General features: G+C 42.4%; 2 long non-coding RNA genes across 2 annotated transcripts; both read left to right on the top strand.

The window, feature by feature from the left end:
- Positions 1 to 3,580: 3,580 nt before the first annotated feature.
- Positions 3,581 to 15,916, top strand: LOC138747954 (uncharacterized). The gene is made up of 3 exons (XR_011347745.1): positions 3,581 to 4,082; positions 4,272 to 4,401; positions 5,107 to 15,916. It is a non-coding gene; the product is annotated as an uncharacterized lncRNA (long non-coding RNA).
- Positions 15,917 to 15,975: 59 nt separating this feature from the next.
- Positions 15,976 to 19,256, top strand: LOC138748190 (uncharacterized). The gene is made up of 2 exons (XR_011347859.1): positions 15,976 to 18,691; positions 18,816 to 19,256. It is a non-coding gene; the product is annotated as an uncharacterized lncRNA (long non-coding RNA).
- The last annotated feature ends 2,964 nt before the right edge of the window (positions 19,257 to 22,220 follow it).

Below are 22,220 nucleotides of genomic sequence, written 5' to 3'. Positions count from 1 at the left end.
ATTGTTATATTTTCATGGGAATTTTACATCTCATGCACTAAAATATTCTAGCCATGAAACACCCACAATCCGCCAATCGAATTCAATTTCACACCCCCAGCGGCGGCATTTGTTTGATTTTCGTTATCCAGGTCTGATGAGATGGAAATAAAATTGAACGAGACACAACCAACAACTGTGCCATCTCCGAATCGTGACTGAAGGATGTTATTGAGGAAACGATTCACTGGATTTGGGTCAGGAATACTGCCCGGAGAACACCTGTCCAGATGCTCCTTTGTGCCCGGTGCTTTCCCTCTGATGCCCACTGTTGTCAATTGATCAGGATGCCTTGATACCACATTTCGTCAAATGCTGCCTGTCTCTCTCCCCTCACGGCCGCATTTCTGCTGCTTGAAACATTTTTGCAGCGAGACTAGACTGATCCTGGCAAAGCCAAAAAGTAGAACTCGTGTCCAACAGCTGATCCTTTCCTTCTCTTCCACAGGTCATTGAGCTGGAGGTGCCCTGGTCATAGACCAAGGAGTTTCAATGGGAAATGTTCGCAACCTCGCACCGCCTTCCCGCGTGTCGGCATTACATGAATACATTCGTGGCTGTTCTCTGGATTTCAATGTTTTCATGGTCCACTCCCAACTCCGCCGAAAATGTTTTGACCATGGGACCCAGCGACCATCCTTGAACCTAACCTGGGTTAAGCTGCTAATTAAGCAACTCTTCGGCTGCTCACCCCCGAACTGACCTGAACAATGTTGCTCGAACCCACACTTCCCTCACAGAAGAACCATTTGTCAATCAACTCCCACCTCCCACCCCGATTTCATCAGATTCCAGAAATGGAAGTTGATTCCCATATTTTCGTCCATCTTTCCTCGAATCCTTCCAGTTCCTATATCTGCCCTTTTAAATCACTAATGACACCCGCTGTGGCTGGAAAATGAACATTTCTACTTTTCCCTTCTCAACACTTTGATTTTTTCACCGTCGGCATGTTTGCTGTGTCCACAGGGTGTGATCACATCGTTAAGTTATTGTTAAATGCATTGTACAATGTACAAATGCACGGAACATTCATTTCCCTAGTCCATTTGTTACTTATCCATGCTTCCCGCGAGAGAATGATTTGTTGTCACACGAGAGTTTCATGTCTATCTATTCTTACTGAAATTCTCACTTGTTGCAGCCAAACAGGTCCCTTTGCAGCGCCAGCAATCGGGAAGGGGGTTCGAATCCCGCGATGCCTGTAAGGCACAAATGTACATTCTCCCCAGGGACTCCGGTTTCCTCCCACCGTTTGAAGCCTACAGGGATTTAAGGTTAATTGGAGTAAATTGGGCCACACGGACTCGTGGGCCGATGAAGCCTGTTACCGGGCTCTATGTCTAAAACATACATAAAATGTCGATAATACAGATGATGCAAGAAAAGAAACAAGTTCAGACAGGTCTTTTTTGTGGAGCTGTAGTAGTTTATTGTCCATGGTAGGAAGGTGAGGTTCAAGGGTCTGATGTCCGTTAAGACTCCGAGACAGGCAGATGGATGTAATCAAATAGAGAGTTATCGATATGAGGAAGGAAAGGTTTAGATTGTGGGGCACAACATGGTGGGCCGAAAGGCCTGACATGTGCTTCAATGTTCTCTAGAAGCAAAGCACAGGAGGTCGCGCACTATCGACATACGAAGGAAATGTAACTAACATTTCCGACCCGTGTCCTTCGTTAAGGTGCGAACAAAAAACAGACAGGCCTGCTGAGTTTCGCCGGCACTTTCGTGTCTTGTTCTCAACGGCAGCGTCTGCAGATTCTCCATTTTCTCAGCCAGGAGAAACAAAACCATTGTTGAACGTAGAGTTGATGCTGGACTTCACACTGCTGTCCCCTTTCCAGAAGGTCTCAGAGCGAGAAGAGCTTGTGACCAGCTTTCTGATGTTGGCTCCCTGTTCAAACATCGAAATAGAAATTGCTTCCGTTAAAGAAAGAATTGCCAATGGTGAAGCAAACAGTCTCATTTTCCCCCATTCAAATCAGACAATTCACAATATCTGATCGTCCAGGTCAGTATCTGCTCTCTTTTCAGCAGCAGAGTCTTTGGATTGTCCAACTTCGCTGCAGTCAAGACTTATGTCGGTGTTGCCGAATCTTTCAGCCATTGCCCTCGATACCTGTTGCCTTGACTCCTCCATAAGTACAGATACCCTCGTCCCGCTCCTCATGAACCACTTCAGCCTGAACTTTGATGGCCGCCACGCCTCGCACAACTTCCTTTCCATCATGGCCGTTTGCTCTGTACTTTGTTGTCCTTCAATCTTCCGGACATGCAACTTGTTGACGAAATGGAGAGAGTTCAGCGCTCGGCTTGGATGGGCTTTCGGGGCCGCAGGTGGACAGAAATGTGATGGGAACCATCCCTGGGATCTTCCTGCTGCCCTTCGTTTGCGGCTTCTCCGTGTCCTCCAGTCATCTGCAGCCACCTGTGGGGTCGTTCTTTTCCGTCGGCGCCGTGACCTGGTGCCTCGACCCATCAGCTCGGACGCAGTTGTTTCTCCGCAAGGGAAGGCCCTTCTTCTTCCTGGTCGGCAAAAGAGCTGGTTTCTCTCAGGCGACCCGTGTCGCCCCCGGGAAACAGTGGGAATTGGTCGATGGCGTGAACAGGAGTTGAGCATCGCTGGTTCCGAATGTGCCCCGAGGTCTCCGTTCCTGCCGAACATCGGCTCCGCGACCTGTTGCAATTGGTGGCTCCACTTTGCTGCTTGAAGCTGAGCCGCAGATTTGGCCGTTTCCGACCTGCACCGACTCGAGCTTCCGACTTCCATCCCGCGGCATCAGGCCAACCCCCCGCTGCACTTCTCCGCATTGGCTTCTCTGGGGCTCTCGGCTCCTTGCACCAATGGGCCTTTCCCGTGGAGGGAGGGGAGGCCCGTGTCCTCGTCCTCTGAAGGGAACGAATGTGGAAGCGGGCCCGGGATGTCAGGAGTTGCCTCAGTTCAATCTCCCTCTGCACCGCAATCCTCACCGCAGCTGGAAAATTCACCCCAACAGGACACCTTCCGTCGTCCGTTAACCGTCCCGCCTCCCCCGTCCCCCCCAAACCCGTCCCGTCCCCCCCAATAGACTGGATCCCCCGACAAGAAACGCGCTCAAGCGGGTTTCCCTTCACAGGGTCATGAAATGAGCCGAGTCCAGAAAGAGCCAAGGAATCAAACCATTGGCTCATCACAGTTCCCAGGGACAGTGGTGCATGAAACGCCGCGTCATTTCAGGGAGACCGTGAGGGAGAGCAGTTTAACGATGAGCCCCCAACATGAGGCCGACACTCACAAGGTTTCCCGCCCACACACCGGGCGTCCGCCTCCCTTTACTTCGCTCCAACCGGTTCGAACACTCCCTTTTCCCGCCCCAGCACCATCCTCGCGCCCCACACCTCGCCTCGACTCCCCATTGGCTCAGTCACAGGCGCGTCAACGCTGCTTCTCGCTCTGACCGCGCCTGCACGTTCCTAACGTGGAAGGCGAGTGAGGCGCATGCGCAATACGTTGCCAAGGAACACCCGCGCTGCGTTTGGGCCAGGTCAAAGTCGGGGCGCGACCACGACAACAGGCAGCTCTTTCTGTAATCCAGGAGTAGGTTATGACTCGGGCCGTGAGGGGAGGAAACTGTCGACGAAGTCAAGGTGCTGGACTGCAGCCTTCTGTGCCTTCTTCCCGGAGACGGCAGCGAGAAGCCGTCGTGTCCAGGGCGACGAGGCGCCTTCATGATCCGCCTTCTTGAGGCAGCGCCTTCAGCGCGCTGAAGGTCGGAGTCTGTGAGGGAGTTGATTGTGTTCGCTGCCCTCGGCAACTCTGCTTTCCTGGGCTCCTGAGTTTCCAGCCCGGGCCGTGATGCAGCCAGTCAGTCTTCTTTCTGCAGTGCATCTGGAGAAGTTTGATGGAGTCGTTCGCGGCATCCAAATCTCCTCCAACTGCTGTGAAAGTCCACGTGTTGGTGCAGCGTCTTCACCCTGGCCTCCATTGGCTGCCTTCAGGAGAGGTTCTCTGATATGTGGAGCCCCACGAACTTGAAGTTACCTCCACCGCTGTCAAAGAGGTGCGTCGTCCCTCAGTCTCCCATTCCTCCATTTACAATGACCTCCTTGGTCTTGTTAGTGTTCAGAGCACGATTATGGTCTGGCACCACCCAACCACATTCTTGATCTCCATCCTGTATTGTAGTTTATCGTGTCCACCAACTTGCTGGCTGAGCAACTGATCAAGACAATGCAATTGTGTATTCCAGGGTCGAAAAGCTCATAGCTTTAAGATGCCCTTTAAGATCGACAGCAAAGAGGAAGTAACATAGAACACTGCAGCACAAACTAGGCCATTCAGCCCTTGATGTTGTTCTGACCAAACCATTCTGCATTAAGGTGGGTAACTGTCCCACTCCACAACAATCATTTCGGGCAAAGCGTGTGTTGTGGGTGATGTTCTGGTTGTACAGGAGGGATCTGACCAGGAGGGCTCCTCCCACCACCAGACAGTCCAAGTTTTGATGCTTGTTTGTGAGCACTGGCAATGAGGCTTTCCATCAGATACCCTGGACAGTGTTCTCAAGGAACCATCCCAGCATATAAAAAGAAATTGATATAGATTGGGAAAGAGATGTGGTGTTTATGGATTTTAGTCGGCATTTGTCAGGGATGTCATGGGAGATGTTCAGAAACTAATGAGGCATGGGATCAGACTGATGCCGCCACACACAAAGGTGGTCATCAGGTTGTAGGCCTTTGGCACCTTTGTATGGGGCAACTTGCACATGTCTATCCTTTGTACCCTTTCCATCTTGGATCCCCATCTGAACCTAAAAAATGCTATTGTTGTTGTCAGGTTGGAGGTTTGGGGCATGAGCCATATTGCGCCATGTACAGCTGTACCAAAAGCAACTCGCACCTGATGACAATGCTATTGAGATGGATATCTGTGCCCACAGATCATGTTTTGGGTTGATCTTTGCAATTCGCTCTGACCAATTTGTGTTCATGCTCACCAGACCAAAGACCCATCTCCTCCATTCTGACTGTAAAGGGGATGGTGGACCAGTCAGACAATTACTGAAGTCTCTCTCTTTTCAGATTTATCCTGGTGCCTTATGCAGACTCTGAGTTGCCACAGATGGTGATCATTGTTGTCCATGTAGAGGATAACCTTGACCAGAGTGCCTCTACTGCCTGCTTACATTGCTTCTCATACCTTCGTCTTTCCTGATGGATTTAGCAAAGGGCTCTATGCAGCACACAAATTAAACTGGAGAGAGAGGGTGATCCTGCCTGTCTAGTTTTGACCAGCAAGAACAATCAGCAATTAAATGACAATTGTTTTTCCCTTTCCCTTTACCAGTGCTAGTTATCTTTCTTGCAGACCCAGCCTTCTTAGGATGAGTTTCTGATTCTACCCAATCTGGCGTATACCAAGCGGTTTCCTGTTTTAAGTCTTGAATGGACTTCCTTCCATTTTCCTCCTGCCCTGGTGGTTCCCAAGAAGAAATGGGCCTGAATCTACCCCGTCAAATAGTTCCTTCACTTTAACAGCCCTAACTCATTGAATCAGGTGAGATTCGAGGTTCTAATTATTGTCGTGCACAAAATACACAACATCTGTTTGCCCCATGAAGGTGTTCAGAGGCGCCACTGGTCCAGTTCCCCGATAGAGATCAGGAAGAGAATCAAATGAGAGTCCGTTTAGAGAGGTTTCCTCCTACACTTCAAAAACACATGGGTTTGTTAGGTTAATTGGTGTGCTTGGGCAGCACAGGCTCATGGGTTAGCAGGTCTTGTTACCGTGTTATATCACGATATTATTCTTGCATGTTCTCCATCCTATGTTTGAACAAGTGTGCTGTATTCAACCTCCATAATCTGGGGACTGATTCCTGTTAATGTTGGCAAACAATCAATAGCTGTTGACTTCAATGCTCCGATAATTGTAAATCATCACAGCCCTTCGGCCCATGATGTTGTGCTAACTCATATGTACCTATGAAAACAAAACTAAGCCCTCCATATCTCATAAGCCTCTATTTTTCTTTCGCCCGTGACCCTGTCTAAAAATCTCTTAAATGCCCTGACTGCTCCAGCCTCCACTAACACCACTGGCAAATTATTTGAGGCACACACAACTCTGTGCAAAAAAAACAATTCCAATCACTCCCCTGAACTTTCCTCCCTTTGGTGTTTGCACAGCCAAGGTTCCATGCATCCCATGTCTCATGACTTTCAGAATTTCCCACGGGGGACCTTATCTACTGGCCTATCATCATCAATTTCTTTTGTAACTTCCTCAGAGACCTCAATTAGGCTCAGGACACATAACCTGCCCCTCACAACCCCTGAGAAGAATGTACTTCTCTAAATGCTTGTAAAGCCCGTCCTTAAGAATCTTCTCCATTAGCTTGCCCAACATTGATGTAAGACTCACTAATTTATAATCCCTAGATTCTCCTTTTTATGTTTTTTAAACATTGGGCCCACATTTGCTATTCTCCCAAACTTATAGTCAAGGAGAACTCAGATATCATTGCCAATGCTTCAGCAATATCTTCCCCTAGCAACTTAGGGCATATCTTGTTTGGTCTCAGGGACTTAAAAATCTTAATGGTTACACGAAAATGCAGCTCTTCCACTTGCTTAATATCAACATGTTCCAGCACACATGCTTGTTTTATTCTGACCTCACCTTGACAAAGATTCTCTCTGGTGAATACTGAAGCAAAGTGTTCATTTAGGACCTCCCAAACCTCCTCTACCTTCAGGCACATGTTGATTCCTTTATCATTAAGCAGGCCTACCTTTATTCTCATCTTTCCTCTGTTCTTCACATAAGCATACAATGCCTTGGGGATTTCCTTCATCCCACTTGCCAAGGCCTTCTCATGTCCCCTTCTAGCTCTCCTTAGTCACTTCTTAACTTCCTTCCTGCTACCATATAATTCTCATGAACCCTTCTGTTTTTTTCTTCCTGAACCCAATGTCTGCTTCCTTCTTCCTCTTAACCAGCTGCTTCACCTGTTTTGTTAACCACAGATCCCTTTTCCTACAACCTTGTCCCAATTTGGAGATGCAATAACTCCACAGTCATATTTGAATAAGGAGACAGTCAATTGTAGATTAACCATTTATTAATATTTGGATAAAACAGACATAAATTAAGACTTCACTCATTCTTCAGAATGCCAAGGACACACAAAATGAATGACAAGAAATTGGTTAAATTAATCTCTGTGAAATTATGCCATTTTTGCATTGAAACAATTTGAAATTTATAAACTGGAAGGTAAGCAAAATCTTTTTTTAAAAAGTATTGAGATTGATACGAACTACGCGTAACGAGCAGCAATAGACAATGAAGCAGACAATGTTTTAATTTTAAAACACTAACTTAATTTATAACTTTAAACTTTTAAACTATCTTTAACACTAAAGCTATCCCCAACTAAGCGCAGGTGTGTGTCTGTGCGTCCGTGCGTGTTATACCCAGACCATTAGAGTCTATGCCAAAATGTAGAAAGTTACTACAGGTACAACGTTCAGTCTTTTAAATTCAGTATTGAAGAGTAGGCCTTTGAAATTTGATGCCCAGAACTAGTGTCGAACTGATGGGATGAATGGAGTTGTAGCTGCGACACACTCACAAATTCTCCTTGTGTTGCCTTTGAAGAAATGTCCATCCATACGAACTGTGGGCATAACACACCTGGATCTTTTGTAGGCGAGACTTCAACTGGGCAGTCTTCACAAAGCACCAGTATCTCCAAATGACCTTCACAGTTAGCCACAATCAAAATGTAGCTTCCCAAAAGACCCTCCTGGCACAAGTCAATCCACTGTTATTCACAGAGCATGTTTTGCTCTGAATTCCACAAAAATGGCTGGCCATAAGAGCTGCATCAAAATGCCACTTTCTCTTTAGCAGTCAGAATAGTTCTCAATTTGCAAATGTATCGAATTTGGAACAGACGATGACAAGCCTTCCCTCAGTTCTCCCAATGTTTCCAATTGTCACTGGGCTGTGACTTGTGTTGTGATGGTGCTTGTGTGAAATGTTAAATGTTATCTGACCATTCAGTTCCTCCTGCCTAACTATCCCTTGCAGTCATAATCCCATTTTATTAAAACGGAAGCTTGAAAATATGCATCTAAAACCCTGTCCCTGAGATATAGTTCCATTTCCAACATATGTACATGGATGTGGGAAATATTATTAAAGAAAATATTTTAAAAATATATATTGAAACCTCTTGTAAGATATATTTTCACAGCTCACTTTTGTCTCCGTTTAAGAGATTGATAGTTGTTGATTAGCCTGGGCATCAATGGTTATGGGGTGAAGGCTGAGCTGATGAACTCAGTTGGGATCAGCTTATCATGAAATGGTGGGGCAGACTCGATGGGTGAATAGCCTATTTCCACTCTTGTGTCTTATAGTCTTATCCCTGACATGGAGTACAAACATTTAAAGGAGTAAAGGCTGCCTTGCTTTTAGTGTTCCAGTTCTCAGATCCATAACTCATTTGTTTCAATAGTTCCAGTTGGGGTAATTCATCCTTCTTGTGACTAATAACACTGGAAAACTAAGATTTTGCTTTCTGAACACTTTTGAGTGTATTTTATAGATTTTGGAGTGCAGAGCACAAACATTACCTGAAAATTTCCAATCGTGCTGTTTTTTAGGTGTTTCCTGTCATATTTTGTCTATTAATATATTGCCCAGAGAGCAAGCTATTTTGGTCAGTTGAAGCATGCAGTACAGATGCTCTGCAAATGTCTGTTGGTCCTAGGCATGCTGAGCTAGGATAGATGCAGACAGACTATAAAAGCAACACATATCTTCAAATGTTTAAGACTCAAGGTGCAGAATGACTGTACCTATTAAGAAAGCCTATGAGCTCTACTTCGGTTGTAAAATCGGCATGAGGTGCTGAGTACAAACGAAACTCAGTGGCAAAACATTTTTAAGTCAGTTGGACTCGTGGAATGTGTCAGCATTGAGTGGCTTGGACTTTGTGTCACTGTGAGTGGTGGTGGATGGAATGGACTCCGGGCATGTGGGTGCCACTCAATGCCAAAGCTGGACTGGACTGCTTGTGCCATGGGGAATAGGGCACTTTTCGGGTGACCAGACCAATGATGAGAATGATGGTCTCGTGACTTCTCAGGTGGTCTGAGGCAGGCGTGAGGCATCACGCGTGTCTGTGATGGCGATGAGTTTGATTCCATCTTTCTCGCTTACTTTGTGCACAAGTTTTACAGGGTGCATTTTTCCAGGATCGACCAGACTTGGAGGAAATGTGGTTCAAAAAGCAGAATTCTGCTGACTCCTCTCACCAATTTATATCATTCTGTTCTCAGTCTCTTTCATTCCATCTCTAATTCGCTGGTTTTAAAATAAAATATTTATGCATCAGTAAGTAATACAATTTTATTTCAAAAGATAATTGAAAGATACCCTCTTTATATGGGGAAATGCTTCTCCATTTTGGTTAGAAGTTCAAAAGTTCACAGTTGATACCAATGATCATTGGAGGAGACAAATATACTTTGAGAAGTATCTTCATCAACTTTATTGCTGACTCAAAATATTAGGTTTCATGTAACATTTTAAAATTTTATTGCAGATGTGACAGATTATGTTTGTATTGTATGTTTTGGGGATACAAATTGGGGCAGGCTTTTTAGTGTAGGTCACATACAAACACTTCAAAGCATCTCATTCAAAATACTGGAGCTCTGCTCAAGCCAGATGGGGCAGCTCCTGGGTGCCTTTGCAAAAACTTGGGGAGTGCCCAAGAGACTTCACTAATGGTTGGTTGTTTACAAAAAGGCAACAGATCAAAGAGATCAGAGGAGTAGTTTGGAGCTGCAGGTTGTCTGGAGTGCAGCTTGCTGTTCTAAGAGGGTCATGTGGTTTTGCAAGCAGAGAGAGTCAAAAAGCATTTTTCTTTGAGTGAGAGAGAGATCAGTTCTGCAGTTTTACTGTCAGCAGCAGCAGTTGGGAGTGGAACAGGACAAGCTGGCAAAACCCCATTTGGAAGACAGGTTGTGAGTGCTTAGTTCAGCCTGGTCAAAGCCCTTGTGGTCCATACAAGAGGAGAAGACTGGCTTTTCACTTGATATAAGAGAAACAAAAAGGAACTCTGGTGACCTGAAAGAAAGAGATTATCATCTGGAAAACCCTGATGGGACAAGTTTCTTCGGTAAGACACTGACATGGCTGATTAAAAGGGATCAGTTTGTGTCCAGGAACAACAAATCTCTCTCTCAAAACTGACAAGAACCTTCCTGAGTGGTAACCATTTACCTTTCAAGCACCAAAGCTTGGTGGAATTCATAAATGGTAAATTCTGTGCACAGTATAAGAATTGCCTGCAACCAGTGAACTTGGAGGAATGAGAAGTGTCAATCAAAGAACTTTTCTGAACTTACCTACACTTTACATACATGTGTGCTTAGAATTAGATAGGGGTTAAGTTAGTTTAGTTAAGTTAAAGATTGATTCTGTTTTCATGTTTAAAGATAATTAAAAATAACTTTTATTTAAGTAACCATTTGTTTTGGGGTCCTCTGGGCTCATAACCCAGAGGAATATATCTGAGAAGAAATCTCAGAAGAACTTCAATAGAACTGGACCAATGAAACTGGACCATTAACAACAAGCCATCAAGAACCAACGGCTGGAACTGGCCGCCCCATCCATTCCAACTCATCTGTGGGGTGGTCTACTTGTTTTCTTTAGTACCACATTTGCCATTTTGATACCACTTCCTCCACCTTGGTGGTTACCTGTTGCTTAATCGGTATCCTTTTGAATATCATCATAAAACTGGATAATGGATTTTAGAACCTAATTGTCAATAATCTGTTGTCTCATATGTTTCACTTCACTGTTGTATATTGGTGACAAGTTGCCTCTTGCATCAATCTTGTTCATGAATGGAATCATTTCAGTAAATAAAATAAATGAATTTAAACAGAGAAAGGATTGTCGTGGAGGCAGTAATAATCATTGTGTAAAATATAGTTAGTGCATTTTATAATTAAAATGATTTTGACTTGGGACAATAAAAGAAAGTCTACAGTGTGCTTATGCAATGTTTATGGCATTTCTATGTTTATGCGTTGTTGACCAAAAGAGATTTCCTGCTCTTTTTAAATAGGTAAATGGGGCCTCTAATGTATTATCTGTTGTAGGTGAAGTCTGAAGGGTGTTACTCCCTCAGCATTGTAATGAAGTAATTAGTGTTGGTTGAATGCTCCGTTCTCTGTGGTGGAGCCTGAACAAACTTTTTTTGAAAATTCCATTTTTCAATTTTTCCAAAAACATAGTATCACATCTCAAAAAACTGTTCTGTTTAACATATTTACACTTTCTTTTAGAATCCTTCACTTTTCAGACTAAAAACATTCTACTAGTTACTTACAATTTCCTTCTCTCCCCCCCAAAACTTTGAATATTAAACAACTAAAGCAATTAATGTAAGAAGCAGAAAAAAAATAAAGAGAAAAAGAGAAGAAAGTTTCAGCATCTGCCACTGTCTCCAATCTACCTACACTCCTTGAGGTGCTTCACTGCTGTTGTCTTTATGTATTTTGTTACCTTTTTTGAACTGTGAATTGTTGTTATAGCTGTGGACCAAAGTGATCTAGCTTGGGTTGTCATATTTTGGCAAAAATATCGTCCTTATTTCGTAAATTACATGCTTCTTTCTCCATGGGCACACAATTGTCGCATCTCTATTGTCCATCGAGTGATGAATAGGGGGGAGTCGGAATTCCAGGTCTTCGCTATGCATTTCTTTGTGAATGAGAGGGCAATATCTACAAATTTAATTTCTAATTAGTTAATGTTCTGCCCACTGTAAGAGTATATAGAGGTGTTTGAGAGAGAAATTGGGAAAGGATTGTTAGAGCAGGTCATGCACAAACACTTTAAAACACAGAAATTTTGCAAGAGCTTTTGCAGAGTGCTCCAGTGCTCACTGGAGTGTTGTTTGCAAAAGGCAACATATATAACAACAGGCAGTTGTCGCTTTGTCTGGAAAAGGGAGTTTACTATCTGGAAGATCATGTGATCTTTGCAGACAGAGATGAGAAAAAAGCAGGCTTTGCTCTCAGAGTTGGGGGGAGTGAGAAAGAGAGAGAGAAGAAGAGACACAGACTTCGGTTCCAGAGTGTCACAGCCAGCAGATAGTAGCTGGGATTTGGACAGGACAAGCTGGCAAGCTTTTGGAAGATAGCCTGGTCAAAGAAGAGGACTGGCTGTCTGGTGTTTCCCTTAGAATTGGAGAAACAGATTGCAACTCTGTGGTGACCTGAAAGAAACAGGTTATCATCTGGAGAACCCTGAAGGGGGCACATTTCATGAGCAAGACACTGGAGTGGCTGATTAAAAAGGAATGAGTTGTGGATGCCCTGGAACAAGAAAACTCTCTCTGAAAACCAACAAGAACCTTCCTGAGTTCAGAACCACTTACCCGTTAAGCAATAAAGCCTGGTGAACTTCATTAATGTTAAATTCTGTGCACAGAACAAGAATTGCCTTAAACAAATGAGATTGGACTGTGAACCAAAGAACTTTTCAGAACTTACATACACATTACACACACATGTACTTAGAATTAGAAGGGGGTTAAGTAGCTGAAGTGAGTCAATAGAGATAAGTTAAAGTTTGATTCTATTTCCATGCTTAAAGATAATTAAAAGCAACTTTTGTTTAACCATTTATCATGGTGAATATCTATTGCTGCTGGGTTGTGGGGGTCCTCTGGATGCGTAGCATTTTATCGGGGTTAATCCATTCACGATTTTAAATTTGGAGTTTTTGTGATTTATTAGTTAATTGGGTTTTTTTGTCAAGCTAATTTAAAGCTTGTGTGGAATAACAGCAGAGGAAACTGAAAAATGGAGGATAGAGGAAGCTGATAAATGGAGAAAATAGGCAGAAGAAGTTGAAAAACAGAAAATATTGACTTGGAAATGATTGAAAGGGACAGACAGTTTTAATTCGAGAAGTTAAAAATCGAGATGGAGAGAAGTAAGAGAATTGAGGCTGTAACTCCTGGGGAGAGTTTTCTGGCTAGTAGAGAGGTAAATCTAGTTCCTCCTTTTGATGAGGGATATATAGGTACATATTTTCAGCTTTTTGAAAAGGTTTCTGAGAGCTGAAGATGACCAAAAGAAAAGTGGCCTCTCATGCTCCAAAGTGTATTGAAAGGAAAAGCACAAATTGTATACTCTAGTTTGACTGCAGAGCAAGTGGCAAATTATGATACTGTTAAACAAGCAGTATTGAAAGCTTATGAGTTGTTTCCAGAAGATGATAGACAAAAATTTAGGAATTTACTGAAAACATAGAATCAATCTTACATGGATTTTGCTCTGAAAAAATCTGTGTATTTTGACCATTGGTGCACCTCAAAAGGAATAAACATTGATTTTCACTGATTGAGAGAATTGATATTAATAGAGGAAATTAAAAGGTGTGTTCAAAAGGAGATTAAATTATACCTGGATGAGAGAGGTGGGGATGTAGCAACAAATGGCTAGATTAGGAGATGAATTTGCTCTAATTCACAAAAATATATTCCAGAATAGTAGGCGATGTTAATGTGGAGCAGAATAGTAGGCCTGAAATTAAGTATGAAGAGCATGCTAAGAGAAAAGATCAAGGTAAGATGGGAAAGGACAGAACTTCGGCATTTGTATATCATTTTTGTAAGAAATCTGGTCATGTGATTGCGAATTAACTAGTGTTGAAAAGGAAATGAGATAAAGAGGTTTTACCAGAAGCATGTATTCAAACAGTGGAATTTAAGGAGAGCAGATGTTTCAAGCCTGGTAAGGAGGTCATGGATGTTTTCAAACCTTTTGTGTCAGAGAGCTTGGTTTCAGTAAAGGAGGGAGAAGCATAGGTTCCAGTTAAAATTCTTAGAGATACTGGGGCTGGTCAGTCACTGTTGTTGGAAAGTCTTTTATCTCTGGATCAAGGGAGGTGAGGTAGAGTCAATATCGCATCACAATATTGTGCAAAATTCAGAATTAGTTAAAGGACCCGTTGTAGTAGAAGTAATTTCAAAGTTACCCATGCAAGGTGTCTCATTTTTATTATGGAATGATTTAGCAGAGGATAAAGTTGGCTCAGTTTTGAGATTAACAAATCGGCCTAGTAAGGATGAGGTTAGAGAGGATTGTGAGATATATCCTGTAATGAGGTCTGTGACTAAGAAAATTATGAGAGCTGACGAAGATCCACATGATAGAGACTTGCCCAGTACTTCTCAAATACTTTTGAAAGAGCAGGGCCATTGTGAGAGTAAAGATTTCTCTTTGTCAAGGAAAGAATTAATTCAGCATCAGAAAATATACACAGATCTTGTTGTCTTAAGGGACAAGGCAGTAACTGAACAGTAGATTAAAGAAATGGCTTGTGGATATTACTTGAAAAGTGAATTGTTGTTGAGAAAATGGAGACCTCTTGATATTCCTGCTAATGAAGACTGGGGGTGGAGGGGGTGGGGAGATTCATCAGGTGGTTATTCCTAAAAATCACTTGAGGTAAATATTAAATTTAGCCCACCTTTGAATGGTCATATTGGTGTAAAGAAAACCATGGATAACATTTTGAGACAATTTTTCTGGCTTGGTTTGAGGAGTATGTTGTAAATTAGTGCCTGACATGTCACTTTTGTTAGGTTGTGTAGAAACCTAACTAGGGTCCTCCAGTGGCTCCATTGCAACCCATTCCTTTTGTTGGGGAATGTTTCACGAAGGTTATTGTAGGTTGTGTAGGTCCCCTGCCGAAAACTAAGACTGGTAACCAGCACTTATTAACAATCATGTGTACAGTGTAGAGATTTCAAGAGGCTATACCATTAAGAAATATTAAAGCCAAAACAGTGGTAAAGGCTCTGGAAAGATTTTTCACAGTTTTTGGATTACCGAATGAGATCCAGAGTGATCAAGGATCTAACTTTATGTCTGGGTTGTTTCAGCAGTTGGTTTATGAGTTGGGAATAAAACAGATCACTTCATCTGCGTATCATCCTGAAATTCAGAGAGCTTTGGAAAGATTTCATTCTACTCTTAAAAATATGATGAAGATTTATTGTCTGGAGAATGGAAAAGATTGGGACGAAGGTATTCATTTATTGTTATTTGCAGCAAGGGAGCCTGTGCAGGAGTCATGAGGTTTCAGCCCTTTTGAAGAGTGGGGGAGATTCAAACTAGAGGGCATGGTTTAAGATTGAAGGGGGGAAATTATAAGGGGAACGTGAGGGGAAATTTCTTTATGCAAAGGGTGGTGGGGATGTGGAATGAGCTTCCGACAGACATGGTTGAGGCGGGATCATTGGTTACATTTAAGGAAAGACTAGATAGTTTCATGGATAGGAGAGGACTGGAGGGGTATGGACCGGGTGCTGGTCAGTGGGACTAGGAGAGTGGGGATTTGTTATGGCATGGACTAGTAGGGCCGAACTGGCCTGTTCTGTGCTGTAAGTGTTTGTACATCAGGTTAGAGGACCTTTAATGTTGATAAAAGAGCAGTACGTTAATGAGGATGTGCAGTTGAATTTGCTGGTGTATGTTTCTAAATTTAAGGATTGGTTACAAAAAGTGTGGACTTTGGCTCAAGAGAATTTAGAAATGGCTCAGGGTAAAATGAATTGTTTATTTGAAGTGCTGTAGCTCTGATAATACTGGAGACAGTGGCTTATCACTCCTTTTTGAAGGAGCTTTGAAGAGTGCTTGAGAGAGGTCACTGATGGGTTCTTGTTTATCCAAAAGCAACAGATGAAAGAGAATGCTGGCTCCTATTGTCTGAAGGAGAGGGTCATGTGTTTTTGCAAGCAGAGGGAGTCAAACAGGCTTTGAGACCTAGCCTGTGAGTGTTTGTGTGTGTGAGAGGGAGGGAGGGAGGGCGGGCGGGCGGGCGGGCAGTGCCAACCAGCAGATGTTGCTGGAACTGAAAACAGCAAAAAGCTGGCAAGAAGCTCCAGTGTGGAAGATGGGATAGTCACAGCCCTTGTGGTTCATGCAAGAGAAGAGGACTGGCTGTCTAATGTTTCATTTGGAATAAGGGAAACAGAAAGGAACTCTGTGGCGACATGAAAGAAAGAGGTTATCAGCTGGAGAACACTGATGGGGCAAGTTTTATCGGCAAGACACTGAGGTGACTGATGGAAGTACATCAGTTGCGGATGTCCTGGAACAACACATCTCTCTCTGAAAACTGACAAGCGTAACCATTGACCTTTCGAGCACCAAAGCCTGATGAACATACATGTTAAATTCTGTGAACAGTATAAGAATTGCCTGCAATCAGTGAACTTGGAAGAACGAGAAGTGAGATTGGATTGTGAACCAAAGAACCTTTCTGAACTTATACACACATTACACACACGTGCGCTTAGAATTAGAAGGGATTAAGTTAGGTTAAGTAAGTTAATAATAGATAAGTTAAAAATTTGATTCTATTTTCATGTTAAAAAATAATGAAAAACAACTTTTGTTTAAGTAATCATTTGTCTTGATGAATATTTATTGCTGCTGGGTTTTGGGGTCCTCTGGGCTCAAAACATTTTATGGGGGCTCATCCAGGATCAGGTTAGAGGACCTTTATTGTTGATAAAATAACAGTGGGTTAATAAGGATGTGCAGTTGGACTTGCTGGATTGTTTCTAAATTTAAAAATAGGTTACAACAAGTGTGGACTTTGGCTCAAGAGAATTTAGAAATGGATCAGGTTAAAATGTAGCATTTATTTGACAGGAAAGCTCAAGTGAGGAATTTTAAAGACAGGAAGTAAAGTTTTGATTTTGTTTCCAACATATGACAATCCTTTGAGAGATAGATTTTCTGGACCATACGTAGTTAAAACAACTATGTGGTTAACACTCCAGATTGGAGGAATAAAACTCAGGTTTGTCACATAAATATGTTGAAACCTTATTCTGTGGATAAGGATAATGGAGAACAATCTGTAACAGATGTGTTAGTTATGGATCATAAGATTATGGAAACAGAATCCTAATTTTAGGAAGGATATAAACAGAGTGGAGAGAGTGCAGAGAAGGTTTACCAGAATGTTACCTGGGTTTAAGCATCTAGAGTATAGGGAGAGATTGGACAGATTAGGTCTTTATTCTTTGGAGCGTAGAAGGTTGAGAGGGGATTTGATAGAAGTATTTAAGATTATCACAGAGTGATTATCCACAGAGTGGATGTGGATAGACTATTTCCGTTAAGAGGAGGAAAGATTAAAACAAGAGGACATGAGTTAAGAATTAAGGGGCAGAGGTTTAGAGGTAACATGAGGGGGAACTTCTTTACTCAGAGAGTGGTCGCCGTGTGGAATGATCCGGGAGAAATAGTGGCGGCGGAGTCAATTGTATTATTTAAGAAAAGGTTGGACAGGTATATGGATGAGTAGAAGATGGAGGGTTATGGGCATTGTGCAGGGAGGTGGGACTAGAAAGGGGTGTTTGGTTCGGTGCGGACTAGAAGGGCCTAATGGCCTGTTTCCGTGCTGTAATTGTTATGTTTTTTTTCAGAATCTCATGAGGGTAACTTTCCTGTGCACCTGTCTAACTCAGCAATTATGAAAAATTTGGAGGAAAAGTTAGGACATCTTAAGTCACAAGAATAGATGCAATTGAAGGAATTAATTTTGAAATATACAAATTTTTTCCCTGATGTGCCAAAAATGATAGCAGTGATTTACCATGATGTGGATGTCGGAGAAGCAAGTCCCAGTAAACAATACCCATACAGAATAAACATTCAGAAGAGTCATGGGTCAGGAGGTGGAATATATGTTGAGAAACTATTATTAGACCTTCAGATTGGACTTCTTGTATTCTGGAACCAAAACCAGATGGAACTGTTAGGTTCTGTACAGATTATAGGAAGGTTAATTCAGTAACTAAAACAGATGCTTATCCTATTCTGAGAAAAGATGACTGTATTGATAAAATTTGCAAAATATTTTTACTAAATTGGATTTATTGAAGGGTTACTGGTGTGTGCCTTTAACTGAAAGGATATTTTGGCTTTTGTAACTCTATCCGGTTTATATGAGTATAATGTATTATCCTTTGGCATGAAAAATGCCCCTGCAACATTTCAAAGGATGATTAATTCGATAATCCAAGGGTAAACACCTGTGGATGCTTGTATTGATGACTTAGTCGCAAAAAGTGACACATGGAAAGAACATCTATGGCAAATGGGACAAATTGTTTGCAAGATTTAGCAAAAAGTCAATTTGCAAATGCCACTATTGTAAGGTAAAACATCATGAGATGGGAATGTGTAAGGAGTTACCCTGTGCAGGGCTGTAACAAGATGTGAATGCATCCTTGTACTTACAAGATAAGAGAGACATTGATGGATTGAGAGGCAGGAAGCTAGCAGGGAAAGGATAGCAACAGTTTTAGTCATTGGACAAGTAATGATATGATGATGTTCTAAGCACGTATCCAAGGGTATAAAAAATCACCATTTTGCTGATAACGGCAGAATGCATTCTCCAACTAACATTGTTAGTTGCAAGTGTTACAATCCGGTAATAAAGAACAAAGAACCCTGATTTCGACTCAGTCTGGTGTTTGTCTCACTCATTCATGAACAAAGCAGACCTAACAATTTGGTGACCCCGACGTGATGGGTGAGTGAACACTGGACGACGGTTTCTGTTTTTTCTGACAATCATCTCAGCCGGCTGATAAAAAGGTCCAGAGAAGCCTGTTTTAACAAAATTCTCTTTTTTTTTTTAAATCTTTGATTGTCAGTAAGAACTGGAGATCGGACAAATTAGACGACCACAATTGAAGGTCGCATGCCAGGATTGTAACACGTAAGTGATTACAGACAAGAAGAAAAAGTCCTTAAGGTGTTTGAATGACATTTATTAAGTGCTTCGCAAGAAACTACTAGAGTTTAAAAGTCTTTATTGTGTCGTTGCAAAGTCCAATAGAGTGAGAAGGTGGTCTATAAACAATTGAGGACCTGAGTTTTCTGCCCTAAACTGGTTATTAAGAGGAGAAATCTCCCACGTGAAGGTTGGGCTTTGAAAGAAAACAAAGGTTCAGGCTTATTGGCCTCAATTGTATCTGAGAGACTGACTTATAAATGTCCGGTAGGTATGATAATGTCTGTACACTTGAGAAGTTAAGAATTTATTTCCCCAATTCGCCGTGGTGGAATACCACAGCAGACACTAGAGACCTTGAGACAACAAAAAAAGTACTCAGGGACGCCTGCCTGGTGAACAAGAACGACGACAGAAGGCTGCGACAGCTGTGTCCGGATCAGTTTCACAACAGGTGGCGAATGCTAGTAAGGAGAACCCGGACACCGAAGGAGTTCCAGTAAAGGAGGGAGACGAGGATTCCCTAGAATTGCGCCACACAGAGAGTTGGCTGTGGAGAAAAAGGAGGAGTGTTGGACTCTTGGGGCCGGGAGGAAGGAACCCTGATGGGGTATGGATTGATGCCATTGGCCAAGCCCGGAATATTCCGGACGAATTTAAATTAGCCGATGAGATTGCAGCTGGGTTTGAAAGTTTTCCTGTTTTTAGTGCAATTTTTCCCATCACTGTAAATAAAAATGTTAATAGGATCAACCTTATTCACTATAATGTCCAGCGCCTTGCAAATTTGACCAGGGACGTTGTTGAGGCAATACATCAACAACTGTCAGAAACTTCCCTTATGACACTTCAGAATAGGATAGCGATTGATATGGTCCTGGCAGAGAAAGGTGGAGTGTGTGCTATGTTTGGAGATCTATGCTGCACTTCTATCTCTAATAACACAGGGCCAGATGGATCACTCACTAAGGGGTTAACGAAACTTAGGGCATTGGCGAAAGAATTAAAAGCCCAGTCTGGAGTCTCCAATCCTGTTTTATCCTGGTTACAGGGAGTGTTTGGGAGATGGAGCACATTGTTAGGACAACTTTTGCTGGGTTTGTTCATTTCTGTATCAATTTTTATCACTTGTGGCTGTTGTTGTATTCCATGCATTCGAACGCTGGTCACGAGGACCATAGAGAGAGCCTTTGCTGACCGTGATGAACTGCCTCCGAAATATCAAGCTGTGCAGGCTGTGGAGCAAGACTATCTCACATTACAGGAGGCGGAGAAAGTTGCTGAGATCGATCTGGAGTCTGAAGGGGAATGTGATGGGAAGGAGGGATTGTGAATTAGATTGTTACACATATAATTTTAACCTTGCTTGTAACCTAAATATTATAACCTTGATTGTAGAACAAATATTATAACATTGATTGTAACACAAACATTATTAATCAGATTGTAGAACAAGTATTATGAATTAGATTGTAGACCATATGTTAACTTGGGAATTTACTAATGTACGGGGGGTTAGCTAGTTTTTTGCTTGGGGGCAAATGGGATGAAACTTGTAAACGGGCAATGGGATCGGGGTGACGGATGGGGGGTGTACGCAAAGGAGGGTTGGGGGAGCCCTCGCCCACCAGCCGAACTACCCTGTGAACAGAACCCGTATAGAGCTTGGCAATAATAGGCGAACTAATGTAACGCGGTGGTAGCATAGTCAGGGCGAGATTGTCCTCTAAAGAGGACAAAGGAGGGATTGTAAGGTAAAACATCATGAGATGGGAATGTGTAAGGAGTTACCCTGTGCAGGGCTGTAACAAGATGTGAATGCATCCTTGTACTTACAAGATAAGAGAGACATTGATGGATTGAGAGGCAGGAAGCTAGCAGGGAAAGGATAGCAACAGTTTTAGTCATTGGACAAGTAATGATATGATGATGTTCTAAGCACGTATCCAAGGGTATAAAAAATCACCATTTTGCTGATAACGGCAGAATGCATTCTCCAACTAACATTGTTAGTTGCAAGTGTTACAATCCGGTAATAAAGAACAAAGAACCCTGATTTCGACTCAGTCTGGTGTTTGTCTCACTCATTCATGAACAAAGCAGACCTAACACTATGCAATACTTGGGTCATGTAGTTGATCATGGAAAAGTTGCACCTATTCAAGCTAAGGTGAATGCAATTTCTGAGTTTCCTATTCCCAATGGCAAGAAAGCAGTGAGAAGGTTTTTAGGAATGGCAGGATATTATGGGAAATTTTGCAGAAATTTTGCTTAGGTTGCTCTTCCTTTAACCAACCTTTTGAAAAAAAGGGGAGAAATTTGTGCAGACTAAAATTTGTCAGACAGCTTTGGAAAATTTAAAGGAGGTGCTATGCCTGTGTTAAAATCTCCTGATATGACAAACCATTTTCTTTAGCAGTGGTTGCAGTAAGGGAGCAGCAGGTGCAGTTTTATTGCAAAGACATGTTAGAAATAGAAGTACCTTCACAGAAATTGCTCGAGACAAAAATTGAGAACAAAGAACATTTATTACTACAACAATGCAAAGTTGGGTGCTTCCCCTTACCCTGGGAATACACACATACACTGGGGCTCACCCAACTTTTATACAGTGAATTTCAGTATCAGAATACCCTCCCCCTTACATTCTTCTGCCCCCTGGATGGGTTTGGCATAGGCAATCCTTCCTGCCTACGTGCAGTTTCAGTGGACTTGGAGGACCAGTGGGTATCCTGTCGGTGTCCTTCCATGTCATTATCCCCATTGTCCTTATTCACATCCTTGTCCCCATTCACACCTTTCCAACTCTCAGCACTACAGTCCCTTCATATGCAGAGTTCGCTAATCCTCTCTAGGGTTTACTAATTAAATATGCCTAACTTGATAAATCTGTGTATGGCTTACTAATTATATATGTAGAACTTGGTACTTCTGTCTAGGGCTAGGAGACCCTTATCTCATCCAGACTATCTCAACTTCCTACATTCTATTATTCTTTACCTCTCCTTATCTTATTTATTCGGTGGGCTCACTGATCCTGTCGGAAAAGACTAGAAGATTCTTATCTTACAGAGGCTGACTCTGCTTCCTGCATTCTAATTTCCATGCTTATCCTGTTCATACTGGTTTATTCTATCACTCCACATGTCTGCACTAGTTTCCCCATCTTTCATATTTTTATGTCAAGTTTCCTCATCTCTCACAGACATAATGTAATTGACCATCCAATTTTGCCGACTTTTCAAAAAAATTCAATGTTCATCAAATGAACTAACCCACTATTGAAAAAGTACTGTTGTCTATCATAATTGCTCTGCAGAATTTT

This window comes from Narcine bancroftii, chromosome 13, assembly GCF_036971445.1.
Source record: "Narcine bancroftii isolate sNarBan1 chromosome 13, sNarBan1.hap1, whole genome shotgun sequence".
Taxonomy (NCBI): domain Eukaryota; kingdom Metazoa; phylum Chordata; class Chondrichthyes; order Torpediniformes; family Narcinidae; genus Narcine; species Narcine bancroftii.
This window is presented reverse-complemented; position numbering and strand designations above follow the sequence as displayed.